The sequence below is a fragment of the Triturus cristatus genome, chromosome 1_2, assembly GCF_964204655.1.
Source record: "Triturus cristatus chromosome 1_2, aTriCri1.1, whole genome shotgun sequence".
In the NCBI taxonomy this organism is placed as follows: Eukaryota; Metazoa; Chordata; class Amphibia; order Caudata; family Salamandridae; genus Triturus; species Triturus cristatus.
In genome coordinates, this window is record NC_140580.1 from 194,151,339 (window position 1) to 194,169,813 (window position 18,475).

Genomic DNA, 18,475 nt, shown 5'->3' on the forward strand with positions numbered 1-18,475 from the left:
GGGGCAGTAAGAAAAATTGCAAAAACATGCAACAATATAAGTGACCGGATGTCGGAGATAGAAACAAGGACAGCTTCATTGGAAGCGGACATAGTTGGTTCAAAGGGGCAAGTTGTAGCACATGAGGAATAACTTACGGACATTCAGTGGAAACTTGAAGAAGGTGAAAACCGGCAAAGAAGGAACAATCTACACTTTCTCGGTATTCCGGAGGGGAAGGAGGGGTCCGATGCACGTTTGTATATGGTTCAGCTTCTGGAGAAATCTTTCCCAGAACTGACAGGTTGGAATTGGCCGCAGGAAATACAAAGGGCACATCGAGTCCCGTTTAATATTTGGCAGCCAGTCCGCCAAGATGCCAAACCATGGGCATTTCTGGTGTATTTTGGCAACTTCTTGCTGGGTCAAAAGTGTTCGAGAAAGCAAGACCTGAAGCACAGCGGACGGCAGACGTATTTACATTTTTACCAGGCCAGACTTCTGCCACACTACGGTGGAACGAAGATGGTGCCTGCGGCAAATGATCACGCTGTTCCAGGAGAAGAGCGCGCAGGCCTTCCTCCTCAACCTGGCTCGACTGAAAGTAATATGGCAAGATCAAACTAGATTTTTTACATCAGAAATCAAGGCCAAGGAGTTTTAAATCACTGGGGGGAGATGACTCTTTTTTTCTCTTTTTTTGCATTTAGAATAACTGAATAATATTTCTAGAATAACCTGGACTAAAAAGACATTTCCATATGGTTTTCTGAAGGTTCTTAATGGCTCTCTGACTATATTGGTCCAGAAAGTTTACACAGGAGATATTAAAGTCACAATTGTATTAACATGTCACCTTAAGGGAGAGAACCACCACTCATCACACACAGACCTAGGATGGTCTGTTGCTTCAAATAGCAGGGAGGGGGGAGGTGCAAAGGGGAAGGGGTGCAGGGGTGGAGGGGTGAGAGGGGGGGTTGGGAGGCTGGGGAAGGGGGAAGGGGGGTAAAATGAAGAAAATCCAGGAAAACAATGTATCGGTGCAGGAAAGGAGATGTACCAGAAGCAGTTTAAGGGAGTGGTTTAAAGGGCAATTTAGGCACCAAGGAAGCCGCAAGTATGGGTAGGTTGACTATTCGCACAATTAATATTGATGGGCTGAATGATAGAGGCAAAAGAAACAGGGCCGGAGAGGTGTTGCGAACACAAGGGGCTGACATAATTTGCCAGCAAGAGACTCTTATCCCCTGGCAGAAAAGAGGGCTTAACATCATCCCAGTGTACTCCCAGGTTATTTGCTCATCTCAGTCCACCAATACTAGAGGGGTGGCTATACACGTTTCTTATCGTATCTTACCCGTTAAGCAAGTCAAGTCGGATAAATGGGGTAGGTGGGCTATTGCTTGTATTCCAAACCATTTTACCATCTGCACAATATATGGTTCAAATATTGATGATGCAGATTTGTTGTCAGAGCTTGAGGTCGAATTGGCCTCCTGGTCAACGCCCTTAATTATTTGCGGGGATTTCAATATCCATTTAGATACAGGGGATTCTGTTAGGGGTGGGTATAAGTGGAGGAAACCATGAGTTTTTAAAGCTTTAAAGGCACTCACGGCCAGCCATGGGTTGGTAGATATGTGGTCATGCAAAAAAGTAGGGTATCCTGGGTTTACATATTTCTCAAGTCCCCATAGAAAATATTTCAGACTTGATTATTTTTTGGTGTCCGCCTCTTTTCTGAAAGGAGCACAAGATTAGGAGGCTCACTAAGGTCTTGTCAGACCATAATCCGCTGGTGCTGAATATTGAGGTCCTGGTGTATGCAAAAGTATTTACAAAGTGCACTTTTGATAAAAAACTGCTAGTCACAGAAGGTTTTATAGATCACATTAGGGGGCGGACCCGACAGTTCTTTGATATAAATAGATTTAGCACATCAAGAGAAAATGTCTGGGATTAATTTAAAGCAGGGCTTAGGGGAGAAATAATAAGCTTTGTTGGATCTTATAGGAAACAACATAGAGATGAAATATACGCACTCACAGAGGAATTGAGTAACTATGAGAAACAACATATGGTAGCTATAGGACAAAAACAGATAGAGCAGCAAACAAATCTAGAGCTAAAGTGATTAGGACTAAGGCCAAGATTAATGGAATCTTTAATAAAAAAGAGGCCGAAATATTTCAAACTGATCCACGGGATAACTACGAGTATGGTGAGATGACGGGGAAGCATTTGGCACTTCGTTTAAAACAAAGGGTGGCAGCAAACAACATTTTAAAATTAAGAGGGAAGGATGGTGGGATAGCTACAGATCTCCCAGGCATATTAAAAATGCTCACGGATTTGTATCAAGATTTGTATTGTTCTAGGGACTCGGCACCAATGACAACAGGAGCAGCAGTAACAGGGAATATATCCCCTCAGCTGGCGGTGCTAGAAGAAGACATCTCTCTGAATAAGGTTCTCGAGGCACTGCAGACGATGGCCTTGGGTAAGGCATCGGGTCCAGATGGAATCCTGATGGAGATATATAAAGCTTTACAGACAGAACTGGCCCCTCTCCTGTTTGATTTATTTCTATCCGTACAACAGAAGGGGGTCCTGCCCCAATCTTGGCAAGAGACCTATATAGTGATCTTTTTGAAGAAGGGGAAGAATGCTGTGGATCCCGCCTCATACAGACCAATATCATTAATTAATACCGAAGAGAAATTATATTCCAAGATCTTGGCTCTAAGACTTTCAAAGATAAATGGGTCCCTAGTGAGCCCATGGCAGCATGGTTTTATCCCAGGTAGAGGGACCACGGACCATGTCCGAAGGGTAATCTCTTTATTTGATATAGCCGAAGCCACAGGTACATATAACTGGTGACTTCATATGATGAAATCCATTTGAGTTCTTTTTGACTCTAAATTTAATTGAATTTTATTCACCTAAATACTTTATGTTTTATCTATGCTAAGCTTGTCATCTTGCCGTTTTTATGCTGTGTTTTTAATATTTTACTCTCTTTTTTAAGTTTTTATGGAATATTTGAATTGTTTGGCAATGTATGTGAATTGTCATAAAATGATCAAATGAACTACTAATACTTCTACTACTACTACGTGTGTCTTGTGGAGGTCACACACGCAAACTTCATTCTGTGAAGTAGTTGCTTCCAGTGAACTTTCTAAGGTTACGATTGTTACTCATCATGTAAGAGATCTGGCCATCCAGCACTTTTAACAGCTGCCTGCACATTTCCATGTTCATAGTTTTATTTTATCATATTTCATAAAAGTCCTTTGTGGCTGCATTTTATGGTAAAAGGTTGATATATGTCACACATTGTTTTGTCTACTTGCTCTTCTGTATGTAATAAATGAGTGTTTCTAAGCGTGCTGATGCCCTGTGATCACAATCTCTTCACTGGCCTTTGTTCATTCTTCTGTCTTTAGGTTAGCATAGTTAGGGCTGTAAAAAGAGTGCTGAGTGCACACTAGCTGAGGCTGTTATAATTCTAATGATGTTGTTCACTCTTTTAAATGTTCCTTATACTGGTGAATGTGAGCATATCAAATTGGTGTTTAACATCTAGGTTCTACACTTCATCTTTTTAGCTAATCGATACATGTCAACCTGCTGGTCTGCTAAATTAGTCTGAAAGCAAATCAAGTCTGATAAAGGCTTTCATTACCTAACCTATCTTTATTAAAAAATGGAACATCCTCAAAGTGTATATGCATCCTAAACTAGTGGTCTGCAGAAATGAAGTATACTTTGTGTTGTCAAAACCTGGCAGCACATATATGCACATTTTACATCATACCCAACACTAAGGTCCAGACTTGTGTGGAGTTCACCTAAATTAAAAGGACACAATGATCAAACTCATATGAGTCAATATGGTAGGGTGTAAAGGCAACTATTTTGCCATATGAGTAACTGTTGGAAATGGTTCTTACTCAGCTTTTTGCTTTTGTCCCTCACGGTTTTTCACTGATTCATGTGCTAGCTTTAAGACTTTGAGCTCTTTTGACTCTGCCATTCAGTGCCAAAGTGCCGTGCTTGTCATTTACATACTGGTGATTAGTATATACATGATTGGCTGGTTTGAGTTAACTATAAGTCCCTATTCAAGGGGTAAGACCTAGCACATGCAACTCAAATGCTCCCCTGTGGGTCTGCAACACTGGTTGTGCCGCCCAAAAAGGTAGCTCTTCAAACGTGCCACAGGTTTGACATGGCAGGGCTAGGTGTGGCCAGGTGTGTGCAGGTTACTGGTATATCGCTTGACAGTTAAAAAGCTACTTGCCAAGATTTTGCATATCTCTTGCTATATCAGAGTACTCCCTGGAAACACTCGGCAACCAGGGTGTGAACCCAATGATGAATCATGTCACCTACTAGGTAGATGAGTGAGGGTTCTTTTAAAACACCCAGTGGATTCCAAGTCTCTGGCAATGAAAAAAGTTTGAAGTAGTGGTTCTTTAGAACACAGATGGAAATAGGTAGGAGACTGGTTCCAATTTTTGCTTATAGTACCATGTGTGCCTGTCAGCCTGTCTTCAATCCACATCTGAGTGCTGGGGGACAGCTACATCTGTGCATTATTACCATAAACTTGGGGCTCAAGGGAAACTGCAGACCTCTAACTCTGAGGGGCCTTCCTGCGAGGGATAGGTGGAGGTGTAAATGGCACCTGCAATCCAAGGGGCAGGTTCTTTGCCCCATTAATGATATTGCTCAAGCCTCCATGGGTAGGATGGCAGACAGGATAGAATTTAGAGAGGACCTGTGCATTTCAAAGGTGGCCCTTTGAACTGATCTCATCTTCAAAGGCCATTGTGTGCATCTGTACTGAGGCTCTGGTCTTAGCAGTTTGAGATGCTTTGGGGATTGGAACCATACAAAGCTGGTTCGCTGCTGTGACATAGCTAAGAGGAACTATTGGGGCAGGAGGGACTGCAACTGGATTATCCATCGACTTGTGGTGGCCTGGGGCTTGCCGTGCTCCAGGAAGAGAACTATTACTTGGTGGACTTTGTCTGGAAGTTGCTGGCCTAAAGCTAATTGCTAGTTGTCATGGCCCGGGTCCCTAAGCACTCTCCAAGGGCCGGTTGGCTGGCCTCCTGCCCATGAGAGGAGTGTGTTCGTGAAGATCAGCGGCCCACCTCAGTTGTCAGAATATGAGGAGTTTGAGGAGTGTGGGGGCAGTTTGCCGAGTGCGAGTGATCCTTGCTTGCAACTAGAAACCTGTGCTGGCTTGCACTCTGTAGTGTGTGGTGCCTGAGAGGTTATAGGGAAGCTGGCCAAGATCGCAGGACCGGAGCTGGCAGTCTAGACTGTATCGAACCTCCAGATCAAGAGGACAACAGTGCCTGACATTGAGGCCTCAGTTGAAGGTCACTGCCTCCCTCTTGCCAGAACCATGCCACAAGGTACTCTGTTGTGGAGAATATTGTTTGTGTCTCGTGGGCACCCACAGCTGGCTGTCTGGAGCAACTGCAGCTTGCACCTCTACTGGAGGGGAAACATTTCTCCAATTGGTATGCATGCTAGCTTCCTCTGTCACAGTCTTTTGCCTATGGGTGGGGGAGTAAGCCTGAAGGTGCTGCTGGGTACCTGAAGGTCTAATCTGGAGGGACACAACCCAGTAACAATTTCCTTTTGGTTTCGGTGCTACCAATAATCATTGGATGGTGCCGTTTGAGTGACTGAGAAGCTGGGTCACGAGGTGTAGTCAAAACCTGTGGTTTCTTGACCATTATAACTGTATGAGGTGTGCGATATTGGGAATGTCAGGTTTTATGAATGCCTCTGAATGGTGCATATATGTTGATGCCGTTCTGCTGCTAATGGGAGAGTTCTATGATTGCACATAACTGTAAAGTATATATCCAATGTGTATTTTTTGTTGATTTCAATGTGAATAATACAAAGACCAGTGTTTTATACATACGGCATGGAGTATTTTTGTAGCATACGCAGTTTGGTGCAAGGACGGTGTTATGCCAGCACTTCATACTTTGACCCTGAGGATGAGCCTCACTGCTCGGTGCCAAGTTACCCAAGCGTGAGCACAGGTTATCGGACAAGTGTACCCTACTCCTAGTATCTAGGATGGTGGATTCTGCCTAGCTTCAATGCGTCCCAGCAAGTCAGAAGCTGTTGGGTCTAACACTAATATAGATTAAGCCCTTTTAGAATGTACAAGATAGTCGATGAACTGAATACAATATCTTTGAAGACATTCAATATACCATTGCGCAACTATAATTCCAAAAGAATCAGACACTCAGCAAGAGCTTTCAACTTTATCAAATATGGAGGCGGCAGGATTTTGTCAGTCAAGAGTCCCAGTTTGGGAGTGCAATGATCACAGTCCTGAAAGCTGAACCTAATTAAATACATTTTCTCAAAGGCCTGAACAAAGAACTACACTTTCTCATGTAAAATTAACCACTTGACTTGGGGGTAGAGATTGAGGGATTTTGGACATGAATCCAACCATTACTGGTGGATCTCTACCTTTTTCATCCACATACGACACAATTATGTTGACCCTCTGAAGGAACTGAAATATTGTGTTAAGTTTTCATTTAAACACCCTATTGAATGTAGGAACCCAGAGTTTTAGGCAATGAGTGAAAGTATCTGGGGTTGAAAAGAGTGGCTGAGCTCCAACATGCCTAAAAGGAAATGTAGTTTTAAAGAGTGATCCCAATCTTAAACTTTCCTAGCTTGACACAAGCATCAAGCCCTTCCTCAAGGAAAAATGCATGTGGTACATAAACATCACACATCAATATATTTAAGAAAAACAGTTTAAATTCCTAATTCTATGTAGCTGGAAAGGGTAACTGTTAACAATTATTAAGGCTCTAAAAACGGTATCTGAATGTAGGGTAGGAATAATATATCGTGCGGTTGTATGACGTTACAACACAGTTTTACATCGCAACATCCATTACAACGCATGATTTTACAACGCATGCCATCACAACGCTTTTTTAGAAACTACACTTACAGCGCATTCCATTACAACGCATACCATTACAACGCATATTACTTTTAGAGCAACAGTAGGGGAAGTGTTGGATAGTTTGAGGTAAAAATTACTATTCTCACTCCAGTGAGTGCAACAGTAGGGTAAGTGTTGGATAGTGTAGGGTCAAAAATTACTATTCCCCCATTACTTACCATATAATGTGTTGTAATGGCATGTGTTGTAGTGACATGCATTGTAATGACATGCGTTGTAGTGACATGAGTTGTAATGGCTGTGTTATAATGGCATGTGATGTAAAGGATGTTGCGTTGCAATGACTGTGTTGTAAAGGTAGTGCTTTGTAATGACTGCGTTGTTAAGGTTGTTTCCCATATCATGGGGACTGTAGAAAGGATTGTAGTCATTTTTTGTGGCTGATGGGGAATTATAAAGTAATGCATTATTAAAACATTTTCATACCCTTTTTATGCTTAATGTAGGGCAATGTGTAAATTATTTATGTAGTATCAAAACAGTAACAGAGTAAAAAACAAGCAATAAAAATGCCAAGCGAATTAGAAAAACGTAGTCAAATTGAATAAGTAAAATTAGACCAAAATGACACAAATCCAATAAAGGGAACCAGATATATGAATTAAAAAAATTTCTAGGGGAAAATTGCCCCAAAAGCACAAAGCACTGATAGTAATCCATAGTCACTGTAGACCGGGCACAATTTAAGGCTCAGTTGAATAGAACACAGGCCTGATACATCAACCATGTTCGACCAGGTTAGAGGTTTTACATTGTGACTTACTCTTTTAAGTCCTACTCAATGACAGGAGTATACTTCTAAGCTCCTTAGGACCTCAGGTGTGGGGATTTAAAGACTCTAAATGTGTCAGGCAGAAGCCAACAACAAAGTCCAGTTCAAGACCAACTAGTCTGCTGGGGACTGTGGGAAAAAGTTATCTAGTAGCTTGTGATATCCTAGTAGATACACAGAAAGTCAGTCAACTGACCCTTGGAGTCCAACTTATTGTCCTAGGGCAAGTGTAAGAAGGTCTAGTCCTTTATTGCTTCTGTCAGGGCACAGAGAGCAGGTCCAGTCATCTTCTGTTATGCAGGATAAGAAGTGTTCTGTCCATATGCACGGAGGGCAACCCAAACCCAATTTTTCAGTAGTTCAGTAGTTCATGTTTGCCATACTGCAAACAGCCCAATGTGTCAGTACATGTGCAAGAGGCGACACTAAACTTGGGCTCTGAGGGCTTGAGGTGTGTTTCGGAGTGTCAGGGAAATTAACAGTGTCTTCCCTCATCTAACCCTTAAAATCCTACCTATCAAATGGTTATTCTAACAGATAATACTGCAGGTTTGGTAGGCCTGAAGCTACATTTTCTTTTGTCACACTAATAGATGGCACAATAAGTGCTGGAGAACACAGGTAACAGCTTCTCATGCCATGGGTATATTTCAGCACCATATACTATGGACTGTTAGAAAAGTTAAATACAACATTTATCCATGTTTTAAGGGTCAGAGCACGTACATAGGGCACTAGAAAGAATTGCCCCAGAGTTGGGGGTCTAAGATCCATCAATAAAATATGGTCCACCAAAAAAGAAGAAAAAACTGGGGGAAAACAGATTTCCTACAACAATGCAGAAGGTTAGACAAGGCCACAAATGTCACCCCAAAGATGGCCTTTAGTCATTTTTTGGGTGTTAGCTAGCAGGAGAAGGTGAGAGACATCGTGAAAGCAGTATACATGAGGGTGACTAAACCTATTTCATCATCATGTGGAATCTTCATGCTGCAAAAATTCAAAGCAAGACAAGCATTGAAATAATAAAAAAAAATCTTTTCTGGTGCTCCAAAAGTTCCTAAACTCCCACAAAGCACATGCTGGACAGTAAGCCGTACGGTCAGTGTCAGGCATGTTCTTCCCCATTCGGAGTCAGTTCACAGCCAAACAAACAGATTTAACTGTTTTATAAATATCTCCAAGGGTCAACTTCTTAAGGTTCTTAAAGAGGACAGATATCCTGATATTGATAGTAGCTTTTAAGTGAAACATTCAAGAAAGAAGCAGGAATGATCATCCTCAATCCTTTCCCAGGCTCACAAAAACTCTTCAATAAAGTAATTAATCTTGATGTAATCAATAAGTGTTAGACCTGGCACCTTGGCGTGGGTCTCCCTTCCATTTTTTGCTGTTGCCTCATGTGTTTTTGCTGGTGTTAGATGCTTTGGGCACTGTGCCACTGCTATCCAGTGCCACAGTGCAAGTGCTCCCTATTGTAAATTAATGTATGGATTAGAGATTCCATAATTGGCTGGTTTGGTTTACCTGTCAGACCCTAGTACAGTGCACCAGGGGTGCCCAGGGCTGGTTATCCAAATGCTGCTGGTGGGCTTGCAGCACTGGTTGTGCCACCCACAGAAGCAGCCGGTTAAAGTGTGTCTAAGACTTGCCATTGCAGAGCCTGTGTGCAGTCTGGTACTGCCGTGCTGACTGGGCAAGTGCACCCACTTGCCAGTCCCTAAACCTTCCCTTTTCTTCACATCAGACACCCCTATGGTAGGCCCAAGGGCAGGCTGCATTGTAAGTATAAGGTAGGACATGCCCTGGTGTGTGTGCCATTTCCTAATAGTGAATTACAGCCATTTTCGTTTTTCACTATTGCAAGGCTACCTGTTCCCCATAGGCCAGAATGGGCAGTTTGATTATTACAGCTTATAATCCTAACTGACTCAGGGAACATGGTAGAAATTCGAATTTAGTATGCCTGAACTCAGAATGATAAAATACATCTTTTAGTGAAGTTGGTTTTAACATTCTGTGTTTGAAAATACCACTTTTAGAAAGTAGGTATTTTCTTGTCTGGAGTTTGAATGACAGGGGCTGGGGGATTCCAGGAGACAGGGTGAGTCAGCACAGGGCTGAATAGAGATCTGCATCTAGATGGGTGAGAGGAGTTGCACCTGGGACCTGAATAGGGCTGTGCCTTCCCTCCACAATGCTGGCACCACCTCCTGTGGTGCGTCTGATGTCTCTGCCCTGCACTCTGAAAGGAAAGAAGGAGTCTTGTCAATAAAGTGCTCCAGGACTGACCAGAACTGGTTTGGACTAGGCAAAGGCCTCTCTGCCTTCAGAGAACAAAGAGAAACTGGGTATAAATATTGGGACCCAAACCCAAGACCTTTAGATCACTTTGGGAAACAAGAAGAAAGCTTTGCTGAGGAGCAGAACCAGAGGGACTGAGGAGAGACTATCCCTAAGCTTAAGGGTTTGGCCTGCAGTGGTTGCCTGACTGCCAAAGAGAGGAGAAGGAACTTTGTGTATACTTTATTCAACTTGTGAAGGATCTCCAAGGGATGGAGAAAAGAGCTTGCCTCCTGCTGAAGTCTCAGGGACAACAGACTTCGCTCACCAGCTCCCCAAGAGTTCTTTGGAAGTGCCTGCAGTTTTGCAAAGCTTTCTGAGGGACTGCGTGTTGCAAGGAGCTGGAAACGCGATTCACGAGCAAGAAGCGTGTCGCCGAACTGCTGCTGTCGCTTCACAATGAGAAAGCGCCTCGCATCGCCGGAGAAGAGGATCGGCGTCGCAGCAGACGCCACCGCATCACCGGGAAGCGTGTCGCAAAAGAATCATCGAGTCATCGCAGGTCCGCCGAAGCGCCTCGCAATGCCAGGGGAGAGGGTCGAATTCGCAGCAGACGCCGCCGCATCAGTGGGAAGCATGAAGCAGGGCCTGTCGCAGCTCATCGGCAGGGGAGAGGATCAATGTCACAGCAGACGCCGCCGCATCACTGGGAAGCGTGTTGCAGGGCCTGTCGCGGCTTGCATCGTGTGGAAACATCTCGCATCGCCGGAGAATTGGATCGACATCGCAGCAGATGCCGCTACATCAATGGGAAATGCAAAAACAACAATTGATGGACAGAATGCAGAACAATGTCATACATTCACCCCAGTACAGAGATCTGGGCCTAAATCCATCGTTTTTTTGCTCACCATGACATTCCAGTTTGAACCCAGCCATATGCAAATCAGTCTTGACCCTGTGCCCCATGGGAACAGTCCAGCCCGAACTGCCAAGCCAGGTCCTCCCTGGACTGGAAACAAGCATCCTAGGACTGGTTTCGGGCTTTCAGCCCTCGTCAGCCAGGATAGCTTGATTCCAGTGGCATGGAGAGCAAGGGACTCACGTCTGAGCATACCCTTTCCACTCGGGTTGACAAATGCAAAAACAACAATTGATGGACAGAATGCAGAACAATGTCATACATTCACCCCAGTACAGAGATCTGGGCCTAAATCCATCGTTTTTTTGCTCACCATGCCATTCCAGTTTGAACCCAGCCATATGCAAATCAGTCTTGACCCTGTGCCCCATGGGAACAGTCCAGCCTGAACTGCCAAGCCAGGTCCTCCCTGGACTGGAAACAAGCATCCTAGGACCGGTTTTGGGCTTTCAGCCCTCGTCAGCCAGGATAGCTTGATTCCAGTGGCATGGAGAGCAAGGGATTCACGTCTGAGCATAACCTTTCCACTCGGAGTGACAAATGCAAAAACAACAATTGATGGACAGAATGCAGAACAATGTCATACATTCACCCCAGTACAGAGATCTGGGCCTAAATCCATCGTTTTTTTGCTCCCCATGCCATTCCAGTTTGAACCCAGCCATATGCAAATCAGTCTTGACCCTGTGCCCCATGGGAACAGTCCAGCCCGAACTGCCAAGCCAGGTCCTCCCTGGACTGGAAACAAGCATCCTAGGACCGGTTTCGGGCTTTCAGCCCTCGTCAGCCAGGACAGCTTGATTCCAGTGGCATGGAGAGCAAGGGACTCACGTCTGAGCATACCCTTTCCACTCGGGTGACAAATGCAAAAACAACAATTGATGGACAGAATGCAGAACAATGTCATACATTCACCCCAGTACAGAGATCTGGGCCTAAATCCATCGTTTTTTTGCTCACCATGCCATTCCAGTTTGAACCCAGCCATATGCAAATCAGTCTTGACCCTGTGCCCCATGGGAACAGTCCAGCCCGAACTGCCAAGCCAGGTCCTCCCTGGACTGGAAACAAGCATCCTAGGACTGGTTTCGGGCTTTCAGCCCTCGTCAGCCAGGATAGCTTGATTCCAGTGGCATGGAGAGCAAGGGACTCACGTCTGAGCATACCCTTTCCACTCGGGTTGACAAATGCAAAAACAACAATTGATGGACAGAATGCAGAACAATGTCATACATTCACCCCAGTACAGAGATCTGGGCCTAAATCCATCGTTTTTTTGCTCACCATGCCATTCCAGTTTGAACCCAGCCATATGCAAATCAGTCTTGACCCTGTGCCCCATGGGAACAGTCCAGCCTGAACTGCCAAGCCAGGTCCTCCCTGGACTGGAAACAAGCATCCTAGGACCGGTTTCGGGCTTTCAGCCCTCGTCAGCCAGGATAGCTTGATTCCAGTGGCATGGAGAGCAAGGGACTCACGTCTGAGCATAACCTTTCCACTCGGGGTGACAAATGCAAAAACAACAATTGATGGACAGAATGCAGAACAATGTCATACATTCACCCCAGTACAGAGATCTAGGCCTAAATCCATCGTTTTTTTGCTCCCCATGCCATTCCAGTTTGAACCCAGCCATATGCAAATCAGTCTTGACCCTGTGCCCCATGGGAACAGTCCAGCCCGAACTGCCAAGCCAGGTCCTCCCTGGACTGGAAACAAGCATCCTAGGACCAGTTTCGGGCTTTCAGCCCTCGTCAGCCAGGACAGCTTGATTCCAGTGGCATGGAGAGCAAGGGACTCACGTCTGAGCATACCCTTTCCACTCGGGTGACAAATGCAAAAACAACAATTGATGGACAGAATGCAGAACAATGTCATACATTCACCCCAGTACAGAGATCTGGGCCTAAATCCATCGTTTTTTTGCTCACCATGCCATTCCAGTTTGAACCCAGCCATATGCAAATCAGTCTTGACCCTGTGCCCCATGGGAACAGTCCAGCCCGAACTGCCAAGCCAGGTCCTCCCTGGACTGGAAACAAGCATCCTAGGACTGGTTTCGGGCTTTCAGCCCTCGTCAGCCAGGATAGCTTGATTCCAGTGGCATGGAGAGCAAGGGACTCACGTCTGAGCATACCCTTTCCACTCGGGTTGACAAATGCAAAAACAACAATTGATGGACAGAATGCAGAACAATGTCATACATTCACCCCAGTACAGAAATCTGGGCCTAAATCCATCGTTTTTTTGCTCACCATGCCATTCCAGTTTGAACCCAGCCATATGCAAATCAGTCTTGACCCTGTGCCCCATGGGAACAGTCCAGCCTGAACTGCCAAGCCAGGTCCTCCCTGGACTGGAAACAAGCATCCTAGGACCGGTTTCGGGCTTTCAGCCCTCGTCAGCCAGGATAGCTTGATTCCAGTGGCATGGAGAGCAAGTGACTCACGTCTGAGCATAACCTTTCCACTCGGGGTGACAAATGCAAAAACAACAATTGATGGACAGAATGCAGAACAATGTCATACATTCACCCCAGTACAGAGATCTGGGCCTAAATCCATCGTTTTTTTGCTCCCCATGCCATTCCAGTTTGAACCCAGCCATATGCAAATCAGTCTTGACCCTGTGCCCCATGGGAACAGTCCAGCCCGAACTGCCAAGCCAGGTCCTCCCTGGACTGGAAACAAGCATCCTAGGACCGGTTTCGGGCTTTCAGCCCTCGTCAGCCAGGACAGCTTGATTCCAGTGGCATGGAGAGCAAGGGACTCACGTCTGAGCATACCCTTTCCACTCGGGTGACAAATGCAAAAACAACAATTGATGGACAGAATGCAGAACAATGTCATACATTCACCCCAGTACAGAGATCTGGGCCTAAATCCATCGTTTTTTTGCTCACCATGCCATTCCAGTTTGAACCCAGCCATATGCAAATCAGTCTTGACCCTGTGCCCCATGGGAACAGTCCAGCCCGAACTGCCAAGCCAGGTCCTCCCTGGACTGGAAACAAGCATCCTAGGACTGGTTTCGGGCTTTCAGCCCTCGTCAGCCAGGATAGCTTGATTCCAGTGGCATGGAGAGCAAGGGACTCACATCTGAGCATACCCTTTCCACTCGGGTTGACAAATGCAAAAACAACAATTGATGGACAGAATGCAGAACAATGTCATACATTCACCCCAGTACAGAAATCTGGGCCTAAATCCATCGTTTTTTTGCTCACCATGCCATTCCAGTTTGAACCCAGCCATATGCAAATCAGTCTTGACCCTGTGCCCCATGGGAACAGTCCAGCCTGAACTGCCAAGCCAGGTCCTCCCTGGACTGGAAACAAGCATCCTAGGACCGGTTTCGGGCTTTCAGCCCTCGTCAGCCAGGATAGCTTGATTCCAGTGGCATGGAGAGCAAGGGACTCACGTCTGAGCATAACCTTTCCACTCGGGGTGACAAATGCAAAAACAACAATTGATGGACAGAATGCAGAACAATGTCATACATTCACCCCAGTACAGAGATCTGGGCCTAAATCCATCGTTTTTTTGCTCCCCATGCCATTCCAGTTTGAACCCAGCCATATGCAAATCAGTCTTGACCCTGTGCCCCATGGGAACAGTCCAGCCCGAACTGCCAAGCCAGGTCCTCCCTGGACTGGAAACAAGCATCCTAGGACCGGTTTCGGGCTTTCAGCCCTCGTCAGCCAGGACAGCTTGATTCCAGTGGCATGGAGAGCAAGGGACTCACGTCTGAGCATACCCTTTCCACTCGGGTGACAAATGCAAAAACAACAATTGATGGACAGAATGCAGAACAATGTCATACATTCACCCCAGTACAGAGATCTGGGCCTAAATCCATCGTTTTTTTGCTCACCATGCCATTCCAGTTTGAACCCAGCCATATGCAAATCAGTCTTGACCCTGTGCCCCATGGGAACAGTCCAGCCCGAACTGCCAAGCCAGGTCCTCCCTGGGCTGGAAACAAGCATCCTAGGACCGGTTTCGGGCTTTCAGCCCTCGTCAGCCAGGATAGCTTGATTCCAGTGGCATGGAGAGCAAGGGACTCACGTCTGAGCATACCCTTTCCACTCGGGGTGACAAATGCAAAAACAACAATTGATGGACAGAATGTAGAACAATGTCATACATTCACCCCAGTACAGAGATCTGGGCCTAAATCCATCGTTTTTTTGCTCACCATGCCATTCCAGTTTGAACCCAGCCATATGCAAATCAGTCTTGACCCTGTGCCCCATGGGAACAGTCCAGCCCGAACTGCCAAGCCAGGTCCTCCCTGGACTGGAAACAAGCATCCTAGGACCGGTTTCGGGCTTTCAGCCCTCGTCTGCCAGGATAGCTTGATTCCAGTGGCATGGAGAGCAAGGGACTCACGTCTGAGCATACCCTTTCCACTCGGGGTGACAAATGCAAAAACAACAATTGATGGACAGAATGCAGAACAATGTCATACATTCACCCCAGTACAGAGATCTGGGCCTAAATCCATCGATTTTTTGCTCACCATGCCATTCCAGTTTGAAGCCAGCCATATGCAAATCAGTCTTGACCCTGTGCCCCATGGGAACAGTCCAGCCCGAACTGCCAAGCCAGGTCCTCCCTGGACTGGAAACAAGCATCCTAGGACCGGTTTCGGGCTTTCAGCCCTCGTCAGACAGGATAGCTTGATTCCAGTGGCATGGAGAGCAAGGGACTCACGTCTGAGCATACCCTTTCCACTCGGGGTGACAAATGCAAAAACAACAATTGATGGACAGAATGCAGAACAATGTCATACATTCACCCCAGTACAGAGATCTGGGCCTAAATCCATAGTTTTTTTGCTCACCATGCCATTCCAGTTTGAACCCAGCCATATGCAAATCAGTCTTGACCCTGTGCCCCATGGGAACAGTCCAGCCCGAACTGCCAAGCCAGGTCCTCCCTGGACTGGAAACAAGCATCCTAGGACCGGTTTCGGGCTTTCAGCCCTCATCAGCCAGGATAGCTTGATTCCAGTGGCATGGAGAGCAAGGGACTCACGTCTGAGCATACCCTTTCCACTCGGGGTGACAAATGCAAAAACAACAATTGATGGACAGAATGCAGAACAATGTCATACATTCACCTCAGTACAGAGATCTGGGCCTAAATCCATCGTATTTTTGCTCACCATGCCATTCCAGTTTGAAGCCAGCCATATGCAAATCAGTCTTGACCCTGTGCCCCATGGGAACAGTCCAGCCCGAACTGCCAAGCCAGGTCCTCCCTGGACTGGAAACAAGCATCCTAGGACCGGTTTCGGGCTTTCAGCCCTCGTCAGACAGGATAGCTTGATTCCAGTGGCATGGAGAGCAAGGGACTCACGTCTGAGCATACCCTTTCCACTCGGGGTGACAAATGCAAAAACAACAATTGATGGACAGAATGCAGAACAATGTCATACATTCACCCCAGTACAGAGATCTGGGCCTAAATCCATAGTTTTTTTGCTCACCATGCCATTCCAGTTTGAACCCAGCCATATGCAAATCAGTCTTGACCCTGTGCCCCATGGGAACAGTCCAGCCCGAACTGCCAAGCCAGGTCCTCCCTGGACTGGAAACAAGCATCCTAGGACCGGTTTCGGGCTTTCAGCCCTCGTCAGCCAGGATAGCTTGATTCCAGTGGCATGGAGAGCAAGGGACTCACGTCTGAGCATACCCTTTCCACTCGGGGTGACAAATGCAAAAACAACAATTGATGGACAGAATGTAGAACAATGTCATACATTCACCCCAGTACAGAGATCTGGGCCTAAATCCATCGTTTTTTTGCTCACCATGCCATTCCAGTTTGAACCCAGCCATATGCAAATCAGTCTTGACCCTGTGCCCCATGGGAACAGTCCAGCCCGAACTGCCAAGCCAGGTCCTCCCTGGACTGGAAACAAGCATCCTAGGACCGGTTTCGGGCTTTCAGCCCTCATCAGCCAGGATAGCTTGATTCCAGTGGCATGGAGAGCAAGGGACTCACGTCTGAGCATACCCTTTCCACTCGGGGTGACAAATGCAAAAACAACAATTGATGGACAGAATGCAGAACAATGTCATACATTCACCTCAGTACAGAGATCTGGGCCTAAATCCATCGTATTTTTGCTCACCATGCCATTCCAGTTTGAACCCAGACATATGCAAATCAGTCTTGACCCTGTGCCCCATGGGAACAGTCCAGCCCGAACTGCCAAGCCAGGTCCTCCCTGGACTGGAAACAAGCATCCTAGGACCGGTTTCGGGCTTTCAGCCCTCGTCAGCCAGGATAGCTTGATTCCAGTGGCATGGAGAGCAAGGGACTCACGTCTGAGCATACCCTTTCCACTCGGGGTGACAAATGCAAAAACAACAATTGATGGACAGAATGCAGAACAATGTCATACATTCACCCCAGTACAGAGATCTGGGCCTAAATCCATTGTTTTTTTGCTCACCATGCCATTCCAGTTTGAACACAGCCATATGCAAATCAGTCTTGACCCTGTGCCCCATGGGAACAGTCCAGCTCGAACTGCCAAGCCAGGTCCTCCCTGGACTGGAAACAAGCATCCTAGGACCGGTTTCGGGCTTTCAGCCCTCGTCAGCCAGGATAGCTTGATTCCAGTGGCATGGAGAGCAAGGGACTCACGTCTGAGCATACCCTTTCCACTCGGGGTGACAAATGCAAAAACAACAATTGATGGACAGAATGCAGAACAATGTCATACATTCACCCCAGTACAGAGATCTGGGCCCAAATCCATCGTTTTTTTGCTCACCATGCCATTCCAGTTTGAACCCAGCCATATGCAAATCAGTCTTCGCCCTGTGCCCCATGGGAACAGTCCAGCCCGAACTGCCAAGCCAGGTCCTCCCTGGACTGGAAACAAGCATCCTAGGACCGGTTTCGGGCTTTCAGCCCTCGTCAGCCAGGATAGCTTGATTCCAGTGGCATGGAGAGCAAGGGACTCACGTCTGAGCATACCCTTTCCACTCGGGGTGACAAATGCAAAAACAACAATTGATGGACAGAATGCAGAACAATGTCATACATTGACCCCAGTACAGAGATCTGGGCCTAAATCAATCGTTTTTTTGCTCACCATGCCATTCCAGTTTGAACCCAGCCATATGCAAATCAGTCTTGACCCTGTGCCCCATGGGAACAGTCCAGCCCGAACTGCCAAGCCAGGTCCTCCCTGGACTGGAAACAAGCATCCTAGGACCGGTTTCGGGCTTTCAGCCCTCGTCAGCCAGGATAGCTTGATTCCAGTGGCATGGAGAGCAAGGGACTCACGTCTGAGCATACCCTTTCCACTCGGGGTGACAAATGCAAAAACAACAATTGATGGACAGAATGCAGAACAATGTCATACATTCACCCCAGTACAGAGATCTGGGCCTAAATCCATTGTTTTTTTGCTCACCATGCCATTCCAGTTTGAACACAGCCATATGCAAATCAGTCTT